Source organism: Lemur catta, chromosome 5, assembly GCF_020740605.2.
Source record: "Lemur catta isolate mLemCat1 chromosome 5, mLemCat1.pri, whole genome shotgun sequence".
Taxonomy (NCBI): Eukaryota; Metazoa; Chordata; class Mammalia; order Primates; family Lemuridae; genus Lemur; species Lemur catta.
In genome coordinates this window covers 106,629,452-106,652,684 of record NC_059132.1, presented here as the reverse complement: position 1 = coordinate 106,652,684, position 23,233 = coordinate 106,629,452, and positions in this window count along the sequence as shown.

The following is a 23,233-nucleotide window of genomic DNA, read 5'->3' as shown; positions in this document are numbered from 1 at the left end:
TACTCATGATTATATAATCTTCAGATAATGCAGCAATATGGCATTGGAAACACATAGGAGATTGTACCTATAACCTGAAAGTTAAATTTGGGTGATTCAGCTTGTCAAAGTGGTTTTGCAACCATGATAGGTACTTACTGCAAGGCTGGGGACTGACACCCAGAGAGCTCTTGCCCTGGCTCTCGTTCCCAACATGTCTTCCTCCTGGATGAACTGGAAGCCACCACTATAACCTGAGGGTATCTCCCATGAGGAAAAGGGTGACATGCTTACTGAACACCCCTGGCTTGATGTCACTGGATTGTCTTTGCAAAAGATCTCTATCATTTGAGCTGGTTACTTTAAAATGTGACCTATATACTTATGAGAATGCTCATTTTTAATAAGCCCCAAGGTCAGTCTTCAGTGTGGCACTAATTCAGTAGTTTCTACCTTATGCCATAATTGTTATCACTTGGAGCACAATCTACATTTCTTCTGTATCTTTAGTTATTTTAAAATCTATTTTAATAATTCTTCAGGCTCCTTCCAGTTGTTGCTCCTTCCAGACTGTAGAATTGTGTTTTTAATTCACATTGCAAGACCAGAATGACTACCCTTTGGATGTAAACATTATAAGGCATTGCTCAGGCTCTGAGAGATCTCTAAGGTTTGTCCTTGTCTGACTCTATGCTCAGTATCTACCAGCTTTATACAATGTTTCCTAAATTCCTCAGTTCTTACTCCTCTTGTACAAGGACCTTCAATTCTACAACTCTTTTATTCCACCAGTCTACGCATGCTTTCCTGGGCTCACTTTTTATCCTAGACTATTTTCATTTTTTTTGCTTTGCCCTGCAGGTTTCTGTACTCCTTTACCCTTCTATATCCGCCCACCCCTCACTCCCCTGTTTATGTACTGTGACTGGACTTCAGACTTGCTGGAGGCAGGTGTGGAACATGCATTTTGCTTATTCTTGTCCTCCTTGTTCAACCAGGCATAGTTCTTCCTTGTACCTGCATTTATAAACTTACCCCAGAAGATTTCCTCCTGTATATTCATTTCGGCTACTGTCAGCTCAATTCTAGCTCAGATCCTATAGTCCCAAATTTGCTTAATATTTTTCACTCAAAATAAAATGACCACCTATCTTCAAGATGCATATTTGTGTAGGTATAACTAATTCTATAAGAAAGTATACAAGTGAAGCAAATGTGGACCAGAAAATACTCATAATTTTGGATTTAGTAGTTACTATACTAATAGTTTGTAAAAGTATTGGTCATAAAAAGAATGAGGCAGTAGTCCTTATAAATTGATGAAATGGTAAGTGAATCTTATTAATAGTATTAGTAGGAATGAGAGGTGACAAATACATAATTATGGAAGTATATAGTGAGCAGAAATGGTGGGAGTTTTATATCTAAATTGGGGAGTTGGTACTTATTTAGAATTTTTTGTTTGTTTTGTTTTTGGTGGAGAGCTTTACAAATTTGGCAGTTAGTACATTTTTAGTCATTTTGTTTTTACCAGATCCAAAAGAAAATTGGAAAAGAAGTGTGGTAATATAACTGCCAAGGGTGTAGACCCATGAACTAGTTTTTGCTGTAGTATTTTCAAGCTTGGAAAAGGCTCAGCTCTGGGATAGGTTTTTTTGGTGGCATCTTTAGTGTTTTTTTACACGTAAGATCATGTCATCAGAAAGGGGGCAAAACAAGATGACCAAATAGAAACCTAGTGATCATCCCTCTACCCCAACACCAAATTCAACAACGACCCATGTAAGCAAGCACCTTCAGAGGAATGAAAAAATCAGGTGAGTTATCATACTACCCGGTTTTAATGTTATATCAAGGAAAGAGGCACTGAAGAGGGCAGAAAAGACAATCTTGCATTGCCTGAGCTACCCCTCCCCCACTCCACAGCAATGCCACCGCACGCCCAGTGGGGAGAGAGTCTGTGTGCCCAAGGGAGGGAGAGTGAGGTGACTGTGGGACTATGCATTGAAACCCAGGACTGCCCTGGCAAAGGAGAGTACAGCACAGGGCAGGATTTGGCCAGTGCCCACAGGGGGGGCATTTAGACCAGCCTAACCAGAGAGAAATCTCTGCCCTGAAACCCCAGTTCTAGCTAGCCCAGCTGACAAAAAGCAGCCTGGGAACTGGACTAAATTCGCAAGGCAATTGGGCCACAAAGGGTGCAGTCCTTGGGGAATTCCTGCAACTGTGTTGGCTCAGAGCCAGTGGACTTGGGGTGCACGTGACCCAGTGAGACCCCAGCAATGGTGGCCAACCAAGAGCAGCAACTCATCTCTGGGCCTACTGGTAGAGGCCAAAATGACTCCCCCAACTGGAAGAGGAAATCAGAGGGTGGGAAATAATGGCAGATTCTGACACCGCCACTGAAGATGCTAAAGAACTTTAACCATCAATTCTATCCTAAAATCTCTCCTTTCTTTCTTTCTAAGACATCTTAATTTTCCTCTACCTCTTTTATTTTTCAATCTTTATTTTCTTTGAAACAGTTTTTTCCCTCAACTTTAAATTTAGATCAGAGCTTGATTCTTCTCTCAGCCCCAATGTGAGCACAAGCAACAAGCGAAACACATAGCTGGGAAGGCACAGGATTTCCAGTGAGGAGGGTGGAACAACAGGATAAAATCCTCCTCTGCTTGTGTTAGCAAAACCACAAGGGGCTTTCACCTAGGTCCAGTTGCTTGTCACACAAAGATCCAGTTATTGAGACAACAAAGATTGTCAAAGAAGAAAGGAATTTTATTTAACATGAAAGACATCCTTGGTAAAAAATATTGAAAAGCTTCCTTTGCTCAGGCTGTAGATCATTGGGTTTTGCTATTAACAGTAGCTGATCCTCAGATGTTGGCTTTTAATATCCCAGGGAACAATGTATTGTAACTCTGTATGTGCTCTGCCATCTAACATTTCTTGGACTTAACCTCATTTCTTTCTTGATTCTAAGCTGGTCTTTGGCTTCATTGCCCATCTGACATATGAATACTATACTTACCTAAAATTTTTGATGGACGGGTCTGTCTTATCCTCAGGATGAATTGTCGGAGACTGATATCATCCAGCCTCTGGTGCTCCTTAAAATTTTGCTATGTTTGCTCTAGTCCTGGTTACCTGTTTGATCCTTGCGTTTGTTCAACATTTGTGGCCTGGCATGGCATATAGAGAATGAGGAATAAAAAGAATAATTAAAGTGTCATTGGTGACCATTAATAATACAGATTCAGGAAAGTGGAGGAATTAGAGAAAAACTGAAAAACACTTGATTTGTCACACATTCTAGGTAGTCTAAATATGAAAATTAGGAAAAGAATGAAAAGCAGTATTGTATTTCTCTTTACAGAAAAATAGCAAGAAGTATATGTAGGAGCAAAAAAGTATGTAATGAAAACATTTTTTTTAGAAACTCCAAAGTAGAGGATGGGTGTAGCCAATTGCCAAAAGGGAACACACAATTGATTGCGGCTTGTCAAATTAGAGGCATATAATGCATGATGTAGTAGTGACTGAACAAGTTTCCCTCATTATAAAACCTGACCACACACCTTGTGTAATCTATATTTAAATCTTTTAGGAATCATGACACAGATATGCCCACCCCAATTGTTAAATTGTCAGCTTACACTGAGGATGCTGTGGAGCTGTCAGACCTATCCGTGGGCGGCAGCTGACCCAGAAACCTGCACATAGAGAGCCAGCCTTGAAGTTGAGCATTACACTTAGTGCTGAGTTGAAAAGAGGGTATGAAAGCAGGGCGGATCAAGAAGTCAGAGGTCAAAAGCAGTAGAAGGTCAAAGTTATGTAATTTCTCGAAAGCAGAAGGCCACCTGCAGGTGGAGGTCAAGCTGGGACAGTCCACAAAGCAGGCAGGTCAGAAGGGAGGAGAGGACGGTGAGACAGAGACAAACACCATACAGACGGGATTCCGTATTCACTCCTCGCTCTTGGGAGAGCCAAAACTTGACATCTAGGCTGAGGGCCGCCAAAATCCAATTCTTGGGGCCTCAGGGCAGGCATGAGTGTGTCAGATTATCATCAGTTTGATTTATTTCAGTCTGAGATGGATGACAGCAACAGGGATATAATACCTGATCCACTCACCCAGACATTTGATGCCAAGCTGAATTAAAGCATAAAGATTAATCAACCTCCATGTCTATTGAGTTTTCATAGCAGTGTCTCATAAGAAAAGATTTACTCTCCTTAGGTCTAATTTACTTTTCTTTGTATCAGCTATTTCAAGTGGAGGCATAGTAGTTAAAGTAACCACCATCTTGTGTTTAAGCGTCAAGAACTTTGTAGAGCTTACTTTTTCCATTCTTTGACATTTGGCTCATTGCCTCATTTTAGGATGAGAGATAATATAACTGGTTTTCCAAAGTTATATTACTAGTGAATGGTAGATTTTCAAAAGACTTTTAAGAAAATATTTTTCTTTCCAAAGGAGTGTATATATGAAGTGTTGTTTATATACCTTGTAAATACTCTGTATATAGTTTGCAAATTTCAAATTTACTAGCCTGCTTTCAAAGCATCTCAGCAAAGGAAAGTCAATTTATCACTCGACTGAGGTCTGATTTATACTTTAAAGGCAGCTGCTATCAGAAGAATGGCTACTGTTTCATGTATGAAATAGCCAGAAATTAGGCTACTCAGAGACGTGGAAAACTGAGAGGAGTAGGATACAACCTGTATCCTAATTCAGTGACAGAAAAATAACCCTTAAATCCTGAATTACTTGGCTGCTCTGAGTGAAGGTGGTCAGACGTTTCTTGGGTTGGGGAAGAAGATGGTAGAAGAATTTTTGCAGGTGACACCACATACCATCACAACCGCTACTTGAATTACTGAGTAATTGTTCAACTCACCCTTTTAAAGCAGATGCTAACACTGCCTCAATAAAAGAAACTATTTGTCTGCTTAATGATGATCTGATGATAAATTGTTGCAGCATTCCCCATGATATTGTTGCAATTACAGCTCAGACTCAGAATAAAATATACAATATTTCCTGTGAGAGACAATGGCTCTTGTTATTTTAGGTATACTATTTTGTTTTAACAGTTGTTGGTTGTGATTTTTCCTCTGATAATCTCAATCCCTATGACATTTAGGAGGGGTGATGAGGCTTCTTTGGTTCAGTCAAACTGGACTTACCTTAAATTTTACTAGAGAATATAATATATTTGGCCCATGTCTATACTCCTGTTGTGTAGTTCTGAAATGGGTTTGTGTCTACACTTTCTGGTGGAATGTAGCAGAGGCAGATGTTTGCATAGACTATTAGTAACATCTCTCCTTCTGCCCTGACCCTCTCTATCCCAAACTCTGTCCTCACTTACAGTAGAATGCCAAAGCAGTGCAGTCATACATACTACCTAAAGTTTTTGTTGAAGTCTTTTTCCATTTTAAAATTACTGTCCATTCTCATATGAAGAGAACAGAATTATCCTCTTAATATATCTTTTATTATAAGTTCAGTAACTATAGTAATTCATATTTCTTTGTAATGGTTATGTTTTATGACAACAGTTATCTGAAGGGAAAAAGAGGGTGCATATCTATCCTGGTTTTCCTTCCAATTAGTGGATTTATTCTATAACATTTATGCCTCCAAAAACTTGCCTCATTATCATAACCATTCTACTTTTCTGCCTCTTTAATAACAACTGAGCTCTGAGAAAAGAGATGATTTTAGGATACCTTTGGACTTCTGTTGACATCGAATCTTGGTATTTGAAAATAAATTTTTTTTTTTAAAAATACATATCTTGGATTTTAGCAGTTAGCCTTGAAACAGCTGTCCACTCTATTCATTTTCAGCATCTCAAATCCTTCAGAGCTATGTTTTCTTAATTACCTTTTATTTTTACAAAATGCAAAGCTAATACAGTTTCTCTTCATTTTTAGAAAAATTAACTAAAATCCTGGCATTGCTTTATCATGTTGGCTTATTGTGTGTTCTCTCCCGTGGTAAGTTGGGCTCTCTTTATCATATTAAGGGTCAGACTTTAAAATCCATTTTCCCAGTTTTCCTTTTTTTTTTTGATGAATAAACTTTAAGCTATTCCTTTCCCACGTTAGCTTATAGCTATTAGTTATTGTGGTAAAGAAGTTCCCAGTTGCCACTTGCAAATATGTTTCTACTTGCCATTTTTAAATTACTGTTACCTTTGGATGTGGAAGAATATCTCCTTTGTCAAAATGGCAATGGGAGGCACGAGTGACAATCGCTTTTCCTTAAGATTTGGGACTGCACAAAGCTGTCAGTTTTTAAAATGACACTGTGGCACAGCCTTTCTTTAAGGTGGTGCCTTTCATTTTTGACTCCTGCTGTTCCTGACAGTTGAAATGGCAGCAGGAGGTAGAATCTAAAGTAAGTTCTCTTGGCATTTGCCCTTAGGTAGAAATTAATAATAGAAGAAGCAGGCCTGTGCTTAAAAACAGTTAGTGTCAGATGTCACGCAATGGAATGTGACCAGTCCCCTAATGAGATGACCCAAACTGTCCATAATTTTCCCCAGGTAGACTTAATTCTCACACTTGCTTGCAATGTTAATCTGTGTTCTTTTACTTGGAGAGCATTTGATATGTTCTGGGATATTATGTTCTACTTCAAGAACTGTTCCAAAGATTGCAACTGTATTTGTCACTAAACCTTAAATTACTTGGCTGCTTTGAATTTGATAAAGTTTGCATCTTATTTTTTTCTTTTTACTCTGTTTCTAATTTCTGATGAATTAATATTCACGTTTCATACAATAGCCTTAGGTGATACCAAATAGCTCTGCTGATTTCAACCTAACCATTAATTCTATGGCTTTATGGATTTGTTAAAACTGTATGGACTCTTCTGGCTCAGTAGTTTCTTTATGTGTTGCTAGATTTTATTGTATCACTTGTCTGCTGCCTTCTAGTTCTGCACCATCAGCTGGTTTGTATGTAATATTTGCAATTCCCTTCTTTGTGGATGGATGCTCTATTCCCAGGGCTTGGGATCTGGATATATAATAGAATTTAAATGATCTTCTACCAAACCCCACTTTGCTAGTTGAATTCCCACATTCACTTCTGGGAATAAGCTAGGGCACTTAGCTATGTGGTTGTGTATGAGATATACATTCTGTCTTTTTGCTCAATAAATTTTCATCTCAGTTCCTCTGGTACCTAAAAAATGCCTTAGCATGTACTTTAAACTCTTACACAGTCTCCTTTCCTTGCTTGAGCTGATGTACACTGATTTATTTATCACTTCTTTAACTTCATTTTATAATCTTTTTAGTTCTCCCAAATGTCTTTTCCTCAAATTTGATTACTTCTTGTTTTTCTTATTTATCTATTTTGGACCATTTTATTCAGGGTCTTTTCCTTACCAGATGAGTCTCCTAACTCTTGGGTAAGATTAATTGTCCTTTAATAATTCCTACTTCCTTTGGTTTTGTATAGTTATTGATTGAATATATTTAATTTTGTCTACTTTGAGTAATCTTCCAAAATTTTTTATGTAAACTATTTACTCATTAAATGTTGCTTTAGTGATAATTGATTATAGTCAGTAGTTTAGCTCTTCTACTGTGTGTTCCTAATCTGTCATCCATATTACTACAAATTAAGTTGAATATTGCTCCATTTTTACCATTTCATGTTAAGAAACAATATTTTCCCCAAACCTGCAAGTTACTCATAATTTTTTTAAATTAGACCTATATTACCTCTGAAATTTTGATTTACAGGAACATACTAATATGCTTACTCATTTCATTAAAGTATTCTTCATTGTCTATTTTTTTTCTTTTTGTGTGTGCATATATTTGTTTATATATGAATAAAGTCTATCTCACTATTTGTTCTAACACAGAAGTTGTAAAACTTGGTTGGGTAGCAAAGTCATATGGAGAGCTTTAAAAAATAGATTCCTCGGGACTCATTCTGGACTTACAGACCTGAATTTTCTAGTAAAGATCTCAAGAACCTATATTTGAACAAACCCCCACTGAGAATCTTAGGTGAGTCAGTCCTGGGATAGGCATTGAAGAACCAATACCAAATATTTCCCCATTTGGTACTAGCTGTATTTAAATATTTGAGAGAAATGAAGTAATGAAGATGGGGAACCTGCCTGTGTTTCTGAGGAACTCTATTAATATAATGATCACTTCTTTGGTTTTCAGTCTGGCCTCTAGAATTGCTGTTTCTTTGAGGCAGGAACTGTGGCTTGTTCACCACTAATTCCCCAGACCTAGACTCCTTAACACATGGAAATGTGTTATCCATATTTGTTCAATATAGAGACTGAACTGATGTCCAGGAATGAGGATGATGTAGAACTTTGATCCAGCTAATTTGCAATAGATACGCAATATGAACAAGTAATAAACTGTTCCTTAAAGCTGCTAGACTTGGGGGCTATTGGCTGCTGCCTCACTGTTTAGATCAACCTGATTGATACAAGGGTATATAATAGTCTGGCAATTCACTAGTTGATAGTGTAGCATGTTTCAATACGTTTAGCTACTTATGATTATACATTTTGCTATGAGATTTAAAACTTATTGTAAAATTTAACCACATAATAATATCAACATTTTAAAAAGAAATATAGGTATATGCAAATGTTTTTAATAATTACAAAATATAGAATCATTGAAACTTAAAATTCAAGGACCTATAAATGTATATAATTATGATTAAATGATTAAAAATAATTTTAATAAAAATTTTAAAATAAATTAAGGAAACCTTAGAGTTCTGTAATCTGTTGTACTGCCCTGTGCGGGCAAAAACATCCCTAAATAGTCTTCCCTCTCTGTGAATATTTGGTAACTGTGCAATTCACTGTCTTTTTTAGTCAGCAAATTCTATTGTTGAAAATTTTAATTGTTAGAACTTTCTTAAATTTGGAGGAAATCATTTTCCTGAAGGTTAAGTTCTCTCCTAATAGGAAATTGTTTTCTGAGTCAGCCAATTCTACTGCTGGACAACTCTCATTATTAGGTAGGATTTTTTAATATATGTATTTAGCAAAATCTTTTCCCTGTTACTTAACTTTTGCAAGTTCAACTCTCAAGAACAGTTTAGATTAAATCCATTCCAGTGTTCACATGATAATTCTTAAAATATTTGAAGGCAGATGTCAGGTCCCCCTGACTCTCTTAGTTGGCTCTAAATATTCTGTTTCTTCAACCATTCATTACAGGAAACGCTTATCACACATTTTGAAGAAATTGATTGCTCTCCTCTGGATACCCTAATTTACAAATGCCTCTTTTAAGGTACAAAAGGAAGAACATATGACATGCCAGATGGGGTATGAAAGTTTCAGAGTATATGAGGATTATTGTTGCTGGGTATTATACTACTGTTACTACAGCCTGGGATTGCATTAGCTTATTTAGATGTTGAATCAAGCAATTGAATCATCTAAGCCCCCTAGGGATTTTGCTCATAATCTGTTATAAACTGAAGTTTCCTGTATCCTTTTCTTATGTAATAGGTTTCTAGAAAAGAATACAGAACTTTATATTTATTTTTAATACCTTGTAAATTGTTATTTTATAGTAAACAATACTTAGTTTTAATTCCATAAAATTACAACTTAAACATTTATGTTTGTGGATGTGTGTTTAGAAATTAATATTATTGATAAGTGAGATATTTTCCCTTAGTTTATTAGATTCTTTGGGATTATATATTTCTATAATTTTTTCATTATGCAACATAATTCCTGACATACTTGTTTCAAATATGTCAAGGTTAAATATGTCACTGGCAAATTTTTATTCATTCATAGAGGTTTTCCATTCCATTCATGTTGCTTCCAAGAAAAATAATCTGCTCACATGAAAATTATTTAAAAATATTAAACATCAATAGTAAAGTGAATAGTAAATTAAAAATTTTATTAAATACTATATGACAACCAGGCAAAAATGAACTATGAGGTTTGAAGTTAGGATAGTGATTATCCCTGGGCTTGAGTATTCCAGAAAGGAATTAGAATAGCTCTGTCCCTTCCACAGGGCTCTTCAAGTGTGATGGTGCCAAGTGGAATCTGGGTTGTTTCTGGAAGTTGGTTATGATCGGGCAGTGAGACCCCTCCACTCACCCCTCTCTTCCCACTACTCCTTTTTGGCAGGAAGAGTAACACTTCTTCATGTAACTGACTAAAGACTCTTAGATTTCTTTATTTTATTGGCCGCAGGCCTTGCCTGATGCTTTCATATATCTCTGTTGAAATCTGCTGAAACTGATAGGATGTGCCCATTAAAAACAATTTATTGCCAGTTTACTTCAAGACATTGGACCAGACCATAATTAATAGTAAGTGAAAGGGAATGGAGTTGTTAGGTACTGGTGACTAGAGGTGGAAAAGATCAATAAAGAGGGCAATGAGATATAATAGGAGAGACAGACAAAGGACATTGAAATAAAGAAGACAGTAGAAAAGAAAAAGAACTAAGGGGAGAAATGAGAAGCAAAGGGACATATAGACAAAATGTTAAAGTGATTGCCGTTCCCCATCTCTCTCCTTACCCCATCTTAATCTTGCCGTAGCCTCCTTTTCCTACTTTCTTAGTCTGAAACTTGTTGGCCTGGTCCTGACAGACAACTTCCCCATGTTCCCTTACTTTTCTGTTTTCCTTTGATTTTAATTCTTGTAATAAACATTTATTGAGGGCCAGAGACTCTGCTTGGCTCTGAGGACAGCAGTGGCTTGCTGTGGTGCTGTGTCTTTCTGTGGTTACAATGACCTTCACCCAAGATGCTGCCGTCGGGATCCTAATCCTTGAGGTGTTCATCTCAGGGTGATGCAGTTGTATCAGGCAGTATGACTTATTTACATCTATAGGCTCCTAAAATTAAACCCAATCTTTTAAAATTCTGTATGTGTTTGGGTGTTTAATTCTGTGAATGTATATAGTTTGTGTTTAGTTTGCAGTTATACAAATACATACCATTATATGTGGTGTAGGGTTTGTGATTGTTTTTATTCAGTTACTTGTTCAATGTTTTAAAGATTGGGTTATAGAGAAACAAATGTTTCTTAATTGCCTACTTGGTGTCAGTGCTTTCCTGGAAAAATAAGATTGGATAAATAAGACATGAACTAATGTTCCAAAAAGGAATTAAAATAGAAAAACCAAAACCCTGTATCTCAGGTGACTAATTCAGAAAATCATTGGTTGAGGAAACCTGGTGGATCTTATTTTTAAATGCTAAAATGTTTCTTTTACATTATGTGTGACATTTGCAGATCTAGATAGTCTTAATCTTGCAGTCACAAAATTTCTTTGGTATGGCAAATGCAGACAAAAGACTAGTCTCATGGGATCAAGTAGAGTTAAAAAATATTTACAAATAACTTTTAGAGTGCAAATAAACTGGCAAACATTACTATGTGTCTCACATAGCAATTGCACATGCGCCCAAAGTGCAATCATAGATTTCCCCAGTTACCCCAACATCAGCACTAGCTTACTTTTAAGAGCAGAGCTGTGCTCTTTGGGAACACATTACTTCTTCTTAAGTGGTTTTTCTGCTATCTCAGGATATCCCGTGTGATATTCTGTTACTACTTTAGAGGCCTGGGTAACCACACTCCATTCATTCATCACCATCAGAGTGAAAAGAAATCTACACATTACATCTAGTTAAGGGTGTTTCTTTGTTTCTTTTAATGTTGCAATTTAAATCAGAGCCAGTGTGATACATTTTCATTGCATTTTAGGTATGTAAAATTTCCACCACTACTAAACTAAATTGGTTTAATCATAATAAAATGAATTTGATTCCATGATATAGATTTAAAAAAACCAAAACCAAACCTTAGAAATATCTAGCATTCAAATGGCAACATTTTTGCAGTGAATGATTTAAATAATTTTAAGCAATTAAATATTATCTGTTAACTATACTCTGACATGGCTGGCATTTTAATGAAAATGGTATCAGTTGAAGACAAAGTTTTTCTTTGGTTAAAAGCTCTATCGGTATTATAACTAAAATCAAAGTTAATTCTAAATAATAAATCAATGCATATTTGTTGGGGGAGAATAATATGTTTTCTGCACAATTTTAGAACTGTGGTAGATAAATATGTAACATAATTCGCTTTCTCAAACAGAAAGAAAAATGCAAGGGAATATATAATTAAATGATTATTTGGCTAAGTATATTTGCTAAAAGATTACTGGGAGGGCCATGAGGGCTGGAGTGAAGATTAGATCCAGCCAGGCTGGTTAGATGAGTGGAAGAAAGTAGAAAAGACATTTTTGTCAGGTCTGAAATCTGAGATTGAATGTGAGGTTTTGAGGGTAAGAAACTGTGAGTATAACAGTTGCAAGTTGAAATGCAGCAGGAGAGTAGGTTATTTAAAGAGTCTTGAGGTCATGAAGATAAAGAAGAAGCAGAGATGGGGAGGGAGTGAACATCTATTGGTCATATATTGCAAATGTTAGTAGGTAGCACTTATTATTAGTTTATCTTGTGACAAATATTGTGCTAAGCAGCTTTCATAATTTAAATTACATAATCCTCAGACCAACCTTGTGAGTTGGTATCACGATTTTTATGTTAAAGATGAGAAATCTGAGACACATGGAGAGAGAGTCAGTCACTAGGCTATCACATATAGGTAGCATGTGGAAGAGCCGGGATTTAGCCAGGATTTAGTGTGGAAGAGTCAGACAGTTTAGCTTCCAAACCCCTAGACCGAAATACTTTGCCATCCAACATCACAAGGAGGTTCTAGGCCTAAACATTTATACAACCCTGTGAAATAGGTATCATTATCCCAATTTTTAGATTGATACATTGAATGTCTACAAGCTACAATTGTAGTAATTACAGTTGCAACTTCTATAATACCTACCTGAAAACACAATACAACATTGATTCTGAGTTTAATTGCAATAAAAGGGGAAAATATTTAATCAATAATTCAACCAGTAATTATAGGCATCAATACTATGTGCCAAACACTACTGGAAGTGCCAAGGATATATATTAAGTTGGGGACTTTGTAACTAACTATTTTACTATATATATTTCTACATTTACTATATGCATTTTATAATTGCTCAGCTACTGATATTTCCTTATATCAACATCTACTTTGGCATATTATGAATTCAACCTAACCACTCCCTACCCCTATTCTTTGAAGACGAGAAAGGAAACAGGTATGAAAGAGTACGATACCACCTGATGACGATTACAATTGTATAAGTTTCCTTTGGTGTAGAGCCACCTAGTTTGGCTTGTGAAAACAGATTGTTAAATATTTAGGAAGTTTGGTGGTTGATTGTTATACCATTGGTAGCTTGAAATTAGCCATAGTGGAGTATATCCACACCATAGAAATTGGCGAACACCACTGTGATATTATGATATATATATATTTTTAATATATATAAATAATATCTATCTATCTATGTTTTTATCAATGGTTCCTGGTTTACAAAACTCCCATAGCCCTTGTTATAGTCTTTTGTTATAATACTGGGGGCTTTAGGCGTCAGGATCAGGCCTCAGAAAACAATCTCTCTCTCTGACCTTTCCCTGCCCTCCTTTCACCAGCACAAGGCAGAACTCTAATCTTCCTTGGCCTTTATGATTGTAAGTCATAAGATCTTCATTTCTGAAAGGCTCCTGCCCCATACCCTGGAGGAAGGAATGCTGCACAGAGAAGCCAAGGAGAATCTGAACAGACAGGCCTTGCTTTGTTTTCCCACTCAGCCTATTAGCACTAGATCATACCCTCTTTGTCCAATCACATTTCTACCTGGTTGTCAATCATGTCTATCCAATGAAGTCTCCATAAAAGGCCCAAGAGGACAGGGTTTGGGGAGCTCCCGAACAGCTGACACATGGAGGTTCCTGGAGGATGGCGCACCTGGGGAAGGCATGGCAACTCGTGCCCTCCCCCCTCCCCCCTCATACCTGGCACCATGCATTTCTTCATCTGTGTCTTTTGTAATATCCTTTATAATAAACTAGTAAATGTAATTGAGTGTTTCCCTGAGTTCTGTGAGCTGCCCTAGCAAATTAATTCAGCCCAAAGGGGGTATTGGGAACCTCAACTTCAAGCTGGTTGATCAGAAGTTCCTGAGGCCCAGCCTTACAACTGGTGGGAGGTGGGTGGGGACAGTCTTGTGGGACTGAGCCCTCACCCTATGGGATCCGATAGGTAGACAGCATCAGAATTGATTTGGAGAATGCCAAGCTGGTATCTGCTACAGAATTACTTGCTTGCTTGTTGTGTGGGGAGAAACCTCAACACATTTGGTCACAGAATTCTTCTGTGTTGATTGTGTTGTTGTGTTGTGAGAACAGAGGAAAGACATAGTTTTTTTTTCCATTATTACAGTTATAAATCAGGCCTCTTTTTAAAATCTAGTTTGCCAGAACACCACTGCCTTCCTTCTCTTTTATGAGATCATTATAGGTTCTATCCTCACTCTTTCAGATGCTCTGTGCACCTGTTATTGGTATCATTTTCCTTATCAAAAGAGCTCACAGAATGGAGAAAGGGAAGGGAGTTAATATTTCTTGATCAGCTGCTAGATATCAAGTACTTCGCTTGTTCTACGTATTATTTGATATTCATCACAACTCAGTGAGCTAAGCATTACTCCCATTTTCTTACTAGAAAACTGGTCCAGAAAGGTTAGGTTACTTCCCTAATTTCAAACATATGATAAGAATTGGAGGTGAATTTCTATGCAAGGTATATGTGACTTAAAATCCACAATCTTCCCATTGTATTCCACTAATTCCGGTGAATGTCAGTCAGTACATACAGTTAGCCTCCTGGGCTCATTTAGGGTTACCAATATTGAAATGCTTTAGTAAAGAACATAGTTGCTATGTTCATTTATTGACTCCATAAGTACTCAGGGAGTAACTGGGTCCCAGGCTGACAAACAGAGACACATTTAATGCCCTAAGGCAGGAATGAAACCTGAATAAGGACAGTAAGTGTGTGGAAGGCATTGCTTCCTATTCAGAAGCATTGAAAAGATGCTTTTTGGGCAAGGAAATATAGGCTTTTTAAGAATTCCTACCACATTACTATTCATTCCAGTTGAGACTGAGCCTGGAAACAGTGTTTAATACCTGTTCTCATAGATACCTTTCTTACCATTGGAAATGTGAACTTAATAACAAAGTCCCTGTATAATAAAGCCTAAAATAGATGTCTTTTTAACATTAAGTTTTGTTTTTGGTTAGGGAGGAAGTAAACATGAAGATATATCAAGGTTGTATTTGTCCTAATAATCAAGTTTTCCTTTAGATTTGTTGAAGCTCGAAGGTCCAAGGTTCTCAAATCTCAGCTCTGCTATTAATATTTATTACCTACTTATTATACTGCAACTGTAGATCACTAAACTTTTTGGCTCCACTTTCCTAATCTATAGTTTAATGATTGTATTAATATTTACCTTACAAGGTAGAGTACCTATGGATAATGTATATAATCTTTCCACTCTACCTTTCTAACCAACTTCTATCACTGTCCTATAGAATTCTTTATTTTAGTAAACCTTTTCTTCTCATCACTCTTTGATCAGTCCTCTGAGATTTGCTTCCCTGAATGCATCCTTTTCTCTTCAATCCTGCCCACTGTGAAGCCCTGAGTCAAGTTTAACACCCTCCCAAAGTCTTCCCAGTCCCTGGTATCTGCTTTATATCTCATATTCTCTTCTGAGTTTAGATCTCCCTCTTTCTCTCCGGTTTGTAATTATAAACTCTAGTTGGCATCTATTGTAATGCTGCGTTATGCTTTTATACATCTTTTCCTTTTCTTTCCAATAAGATTTGAAATACCTAGAGGTTGGGGCTGTTGCATTTATTCGCATTTTTCGTGGCACCAAGCAGAGTGCTATATACCTGAATGGTTTCAAAGCATCTGTACTAAAATTTATAAGCCTTTTGTGAGTGTTTAGTATAGAACTCTGCACAGTGTGAGTGTCTAATAGGCATTACGGTAACTATTTATTACTTCCATTCTATTTGTAGTGTGTTCAAAGGATCCAACCTTTGTAGTAGCTTTGTTCAGTTTCTTGACCTGCATAAAGTCCCGTGAAAATTGATAGTTTGTTGTGGTCTGAATTGTATCCTCCTAGAATTCATGTGTTGAAGTCTTAACCCCCTATATCTCCGAATATGACTGTATTCAGAGATAGAGTGTTTAAAAAGGTAATGAAGGTTAAGTGAAGTCATTAGGTTGCATCCTAATCCAGTATGACTGGTGTCCTTATAAGAAAAGGAGATTAGAATACAGATTGATACAGAGGAAAGACTGCAGGGAGAAGATGGCTTTTTACAAGCCAAGAAAGAGGCCTTAGAAACCAGCCCTGCTGACACCTTGATCTTGGATTTTAAGCTTTTAAAATTGTGAGAGAATAAATTTGTTGTTTAAGCCACCCAGTCTGTGGTACATTTGTATGGCAGGCCTAGCAAACTAGTCCATCACCTTGGATAAAAGAGTGAGTCTGACTGCATCCTTTTATTGCACAATCTGTTTTTGCTTGGATTTAGTCCTTTCATTCAGCTTGTGGGAGGCACTAACTAGTGAGTTCATTTGCTTAGCAGTTTGCTTGAGAGAGTGCAGATAGACGGGATACCATGTGAATAGATTCATTGCTCTGCAGCCATACTTTTTGAGTTTGAGGATTATTTTTGTCACCTATTAGTTTTATATCTTTAGGCATGCTAATTGATTTTTTTGCCTCAGTTTTTTCACCTGAGACATGTGGCCAATAATCACATCTTTCTCATAAGAATGTGAGAATTAAATTAACTTAAACACACTAGTACTTAGAACAGTTCTTAGTACATAGTAACTAGTAAATTCTAGTTATTTAAAAATTCTTCCCCTTAATATATTATTTGAAGATGCTTATATTTAATAAAGGGAAGACTAGCAGCCTAATTAAACAAATTTTAGTACTGGAATTTAGGGTCCCCTTGCCTTTAAAATATATTCTTGTATACACTTATATTCTTAAACATCTTTATAATAAAGAGCCAAATTATTTCTCTCTATTGTGTATTTTATATATATATATATACACACATACATAAATACATGCATATACCTCTTTATTAACACAAGAAGAAGTGACATATTAGCACTTCCCTTGCAGAGGAAACACACACATTCATATGCATTGTTAAGTTTCCTGGGGCTCCTAAGTCCCCTTTGTTTGGATACCTCAGTCACTGGATCTTGAACTAATGAGCCAAATTGACTGTGTAGTCCAGTGCTGATGAATGGTCTAAAAATGACTTCAATTGAGTATTTTCCTCTTTATTATGATGTTTTTCTTCTAAATTAGTGCTGTAAAACCAAAGACACACTTTCAGCGCTGTTTCTGTGATTTGAGATTATTGCTGTTACTGCCTTTAGATTTTGTCTCCCAGGGGGGTTGCAGAACCAACTGCCTTTGCACATTGTAAGCATCTAATCGGTTATAATATGCTAATAAGTTTTAATATGGTGTGGTCTTGTGTTTAAAGCACAAACCTTATTGTAAACGTCGAAATAATTCAGATCTTAATATATCCCCTGTAGTGATACATTAATAAGGGCCATAGGAGCAGGTACTGTAGGTGGTTAATTCTTAATGGACAGGATCTTTTTACTATTTAATTTGGAGATCAAAATCCAGAGAGACAATGAATAGCCGGCATTTTAATTTCAGAGTGTGGTATTTGCTTTCTTCATAGCAAGGGAGAATTTCTCTTGAAAAGTCTCATTTAAGTATTCACCATGACAGTATCAAGGACATGATAGATTTTTTTTACTCATGATTGTCAAATAAATAAATAGATGTATTGTATTAGTCATTGTGTTATAGTTGTATGATGTAGTCACAAAAGTGATCTTTGAGCTCAATAGTCCAGCACCACTGCTTTGGAGTTAAGAAAACTGAGGTCATAGTGGTTGAGTGACTTTGGACCATGGCCAAGTCAGATCTAGAACCCAATTCATTTGATTCCAAGTCCAACTTTAATTTTGGGAGGTTTTAAACTACGCAATCTGTAATAATGATTTGAGGAAAGGAATATAATTGTTAGACTTCATTGCATTTTACATTGAAGATAATATTTTTTGAGAAAAATAGGGAAAATACATAATGAGACTAGTTGTTTTTTGTATTTACTTAACAAGAAAGTCTCTATAGTTGGCACTGTATTTTTTTTTCTTTTTTTTTTTTTGCCATTACACACACAGGCCACTACCCCTTATTTTTGTTCTTCTTTATGAATCAACTTCGACAAGATAGTTGATCACTAACTTTAATGAAGATGAAGCTTAAAACAAAATACAACTTACTATAACGTCCTCCAGGTTCAGCCATATTGTTGCAAATGACAAAATTTCCTTCTTTTTAAAGGCCAAGTAGTATTCAATTGTGTATGCATGCCATGCTATCTTTATCCATTCATCTATTGATGGACACTTAGGTTGGTTCCATATCTTGGCTTTTGTGACTAGTGCTGCAATAAACATGGGAGTGTAAGTATCCCTTGGACATAATGGATTTCATTTCTTTTGGATATATACCCAGAAATGGGATTGCTGGATTATATGATAGTTCTAGTTTTAGTCTTTGAGGAACCTCCGTGTTGTTTTCCATAATGGCTGTACTAATTTATATTCCTATCAACAACATATAAGAGTTTCCTTTTTGTGATAGATATACTAATTAGCTTGATTTAATCATTCCACATTGTATACATATATCACAACATAACATTTTTACCCCATAAATGTATACAGGTATGATTTGTCCATTTAAAATAATATTAAATTAAAAAAACAAAACAAAAACCCCAAATGCAAACAAACACTCCAGATGTGACAAAATTCAACAAATCCGTATTTCATGTTGCCACTAGGCAAACAAGAAATTCAATCTGTTTTTATTTTTTATCATTTGATTTTTAATAAACCTGACAAATTGAAAAGTCTGCAGGAAAAGTACAGTATTGAATAGGTTGATATAACTTTCAGTTACATCACTGTACTAGTCTTTTCCCATATGGGTTTAAAGGGGTGGGAACCTTCAGCCTTGGGGTCACATGTGGCCTTCTGGATCCTTGAGTGAAGCCTTTTGACTGAATCCAAATTTTACAGAACAAATCCTTTTAATAAAGGGATTTGTTTGGTGAAGTTTGGATTTGGTCCAGGGGCCACACTTGGGCATCTGGAGGGCCACATGTGGCTTTGAGGCCACAAGTTCCCAGCTGTCTCTGTGACCACAGCCATGATTTCCTATTCAAAGAAGCATATGTTCTGTTTCTGTGCATCTCCATTTTATCTAGGTTATGCAGCTAATTCCTGGGGGGAAAAAGATCTCTTTTCAGGTGGCATTATGGTTTAGAGGAAATATTATGAGTTAGGCATGAGAAGACCTGGTTTTCCACGAACTGTGAGATGATCTTGGGCTCTTGGCCTCAATCTAACCCTCTTGGCCTTAACATCCTAATATGTAAAATGGGGGTGATGTGTTAAAGTAGAGTTTCTCCCTATGGGTATCTTTACTGAGGTAATATACTATGCTTTTAAAAGAGAATTGGTAAAGAAAAAAATGTGAGATTTCCTTTAGCTGTGAAATCATTCTTCTATAGTCTAACTACAATATCAGAAGAGGAATGGCTGAGACAAAATATTATACATTAGTTCAAAAATATGGTACGTAGTTTCTTAAACCTGGCATGATCCAACCAGAATAAAAACTCAGTCTTTGCACCTCACAGTGGGTTTTAACATCTCTAGAATGCACTTTGTGTCTGTAGACTTTGAGGCACTTTGATGGAAGATTATTTCTGATATTTAGAAAACTGTCAGGCCGCCTCTTGGAGATTTGTAGCTGCTGTGATTGACAACTGGTTTCAGATATATATTTTCATTGCTTTGGTTAGGTGTGAGTATATATCAAAATGAATTGCTGAGTGCTATGAAATAAAATGAAAGTGGGGTTTTTCTACTTGTGTGATCTCTAAAGATCTTAAAGGAATCATTTGTGAAGCAAATTGATTAAATAGCATTTATAACAGCCTAAGTGAGGTTTCTGTTTTATATACAAAAGAAACTTGGGAATTAACCAGAAGTCTTTTAAACTGAATGTGTGCTAGTTTGGGGTAAGCAAACTGCCATTGTATATTTTCTTTATTGTTGGTGTTTTAAGACCAATTTATTCAAGCCAGCAGATGACTTTTTTGTTAATAGTACTCACATGAAATGAAGTCATGTGTGCTTCAACCCAATCCTCTATTTGTTATTTACTTGCATGGAGCTTTCTTTATACTGTTACTATTATTATTTTCAGTAAGGAAAATTGAGGTGCAGGAATATTAAGGATTTAGACCAAAAGGTAAAGACATAATATCTACTAACTTTATGCAGGTCTACCTATGTACTCTCAAGATTAACTTACATTTTTGAACATTTTAAAGGCTTATTTTCAAGGTAAATAATACATAAAAGATTGGAGGACCAAAAAGCAAAAACTTTCTCATTCTATTAGAGAATTCTTGGATTCCATTAAGGTAAGACTTTCTGTTGAAGTAAAGCAATATATTCAACTAGCAACCAAAAGGCAAAACTTCTATTTCTCTTTTTGTTACTGATCTTCATGGAAACCTGTAACATTTGCAATATAATTCTTAACTTTTCACATCAATTTTCTAATGTGTAAAAATAGAAGTGATTGTATAGTGAATTTTTTTTTTCTTCATGATTATGAAACCCTAAAACACTATTTTTCCAACTGGCAGGAAGAACCCTCTTGACACCATTTGATCTGGTTTCTCTAGGTTGGCCAGTCACCCAGATCTCTGAGAAGCATATTGTTTGTAGTGCTTCTACGGCAGTGCTAAGCAACTCTTTCGGGGGAATTAAGTTATGGTTGTAAAAAAGATAAGAGATCAGTAGGGAAAAAAATTCCAAAGTGTCATGTTAATCAAAAACATAATACAAAAAGCACTAGATCAGTTTTAGAAGCTTTATTGGGTTTGCAGTTGAAAGAGAATGAGAAGGAAAGAGAGCACATTTCTCCTCTTTCATTGTTATAAGACTGCAAACATGTCCTATTTTTCGTCCTTTTAAAACCATTCAGTGCCTCAGTCCAGCAAGATTCATTGTAGAAGCATTGTTCCTCAACAGCTAAAGTGCAAAATATGTTGTTGGTGGGAAATGATATTATAGAGCACATTATGTTTAAGTATGCAAACTGTTGAAGAATGTGTCTTGGTTCTTAATCTTGAGATCCATAGAAAATGTGAGTGCAGATATGCAAGATCCAGAGTATATGTTAACCCCATTTTTTTTTCCAGTGGCAAGAAATTTGAGGCTGGATTTAGATTTCAGCAATAACACTGAGAAATGAACATCACTTTATTAGTATGATTCTGCATGTTTTATTTAATTTTCTTATTGCCATCACAGTGAGTTTTGCTGGGCAAGGCTTGAAATCCTCCATCATAATTAAAGAACCCACAAACAGGTCCCCCCTCTCCCTATAGAACAAAAACAAACAAACAAATGAAACCCTACAACCCTCCTGTTGGTTCTGTCCCTCTGCAGGCTTCCCACTGCTTGGTTCTTGCTGTTCTGTCCCTAAGCAGACTGCAGGCAGGCTGACCATCTGCTGCTAGGTCACAGCTGCCTCTTCAAAATTACGCTCTTGTTCTTCTTCCATCCCATTTTTAAATGCCTGAATATTGCTATCTGTTGCTTTTACCACCTGCTGAAAAGCTGCCAAAACAGATCTCTATTTAGAATCCTTGTATTATGTGAGTATTCTTTTGAGATGTATATATCTCATCTCTTATTTTCTAGGCATGTATCACACACGCAGAGTCTTTTTCCTAAATTAGTAGCCTTTTCTGTGATATAACCCAGGCTCTCAAGTAAGTGTTGGAGATCTATCAGTATGTGTGACATTAAGTCCTATACTGTAAATATTATTGTTTTTCTGCCTATGAATGTGAATATTTTTATAATTTGATTTTTTAATTTTATATTTTCAGTTATTGATAGGAAATTTGGACTCAATCTCTCTGTGTTACATTGAGAACATAAAGAAGTCACAAAGGCAGCTAGAGAAGCAACAGGGCACAGGAGACCTTTATGAGTATTTAAAGAACGTTGCTGGGGAGATCTCCTGAGATAACTTAGTCCTTGGATAAGTTAGTACGGCTCATTCATAAGAGCCCTCTCTTCTTTGGTCAAAATCTCTATGGGCCTCAGGTTCCTAGGGAACAGTTTTACTAATGATGTTTGATAGCTCAAGCCTATAATTGTCTATTTTAAGATTTAACATTTTCTTATATCACACCTCATAAAACTTGAGGACATAGTACTAAATTTTAATTTGATACAGCCATTTCTATAGGGATCTAAGATAAGATAGTCCAAACATTACATTCCAAAGATATGTTATAGGAATAGAGCTTAGAGATTCTAGAACGACACTGTCCAATAGAAGTATAATTTAAGACACTTATGTATCTCTGAATTTTCTAGCAGTCACACTAAAAAGAATAAAAAGAAACAGGTACAATTAATTTTAATGCAATATTTTGTTTAACCTAATGTATCTAAAATATTATTTCAACATATAGTAAATATAAATATTAATGTGATATATTAGATTCTTTGATAATCCAATGTGTAATTTTTACTTACAGAACATCTCAATTATTACCGGTGACATTTTAAGTGCTCAGTAGCTATATGGATCTAGTGGTAACTGAATTGGACAGGGGAACTCTGGAGGAATGACTGGCTATCATGTCCCTTATACAGCTCCTTTAAAATTATAAGGTATCTCCAGCATGTTTGACTAGTGCTGTAAAGCATTTGGATGGTTGAATTCTATGTAGGTAGCAAAATTGTATTGTCTCAGCAAACTGGAAAGCCCAACCTGTCTTCTCACTCAGATAGATAGTCATTCCATTAAGACAGAAATCCACATACTTTTAAGCTGTAAGCTTTTCCCCTCTCATTTAGGGTGATGGAGATGATAATTACTTGAATTATCCCAATAATTATTTACTTTTGGAGGTGGTATTTGGGCAATTAATAGCTCTGATATTATTTGGGTTGTCAGAACTTTTAAGATCATGTATATCCTCTGAGACTTGAAATAAACCTTCCAAAATTTAGGCTATTCCCTTCGAGAATTCATCATAGCAGAAATCGACTGAG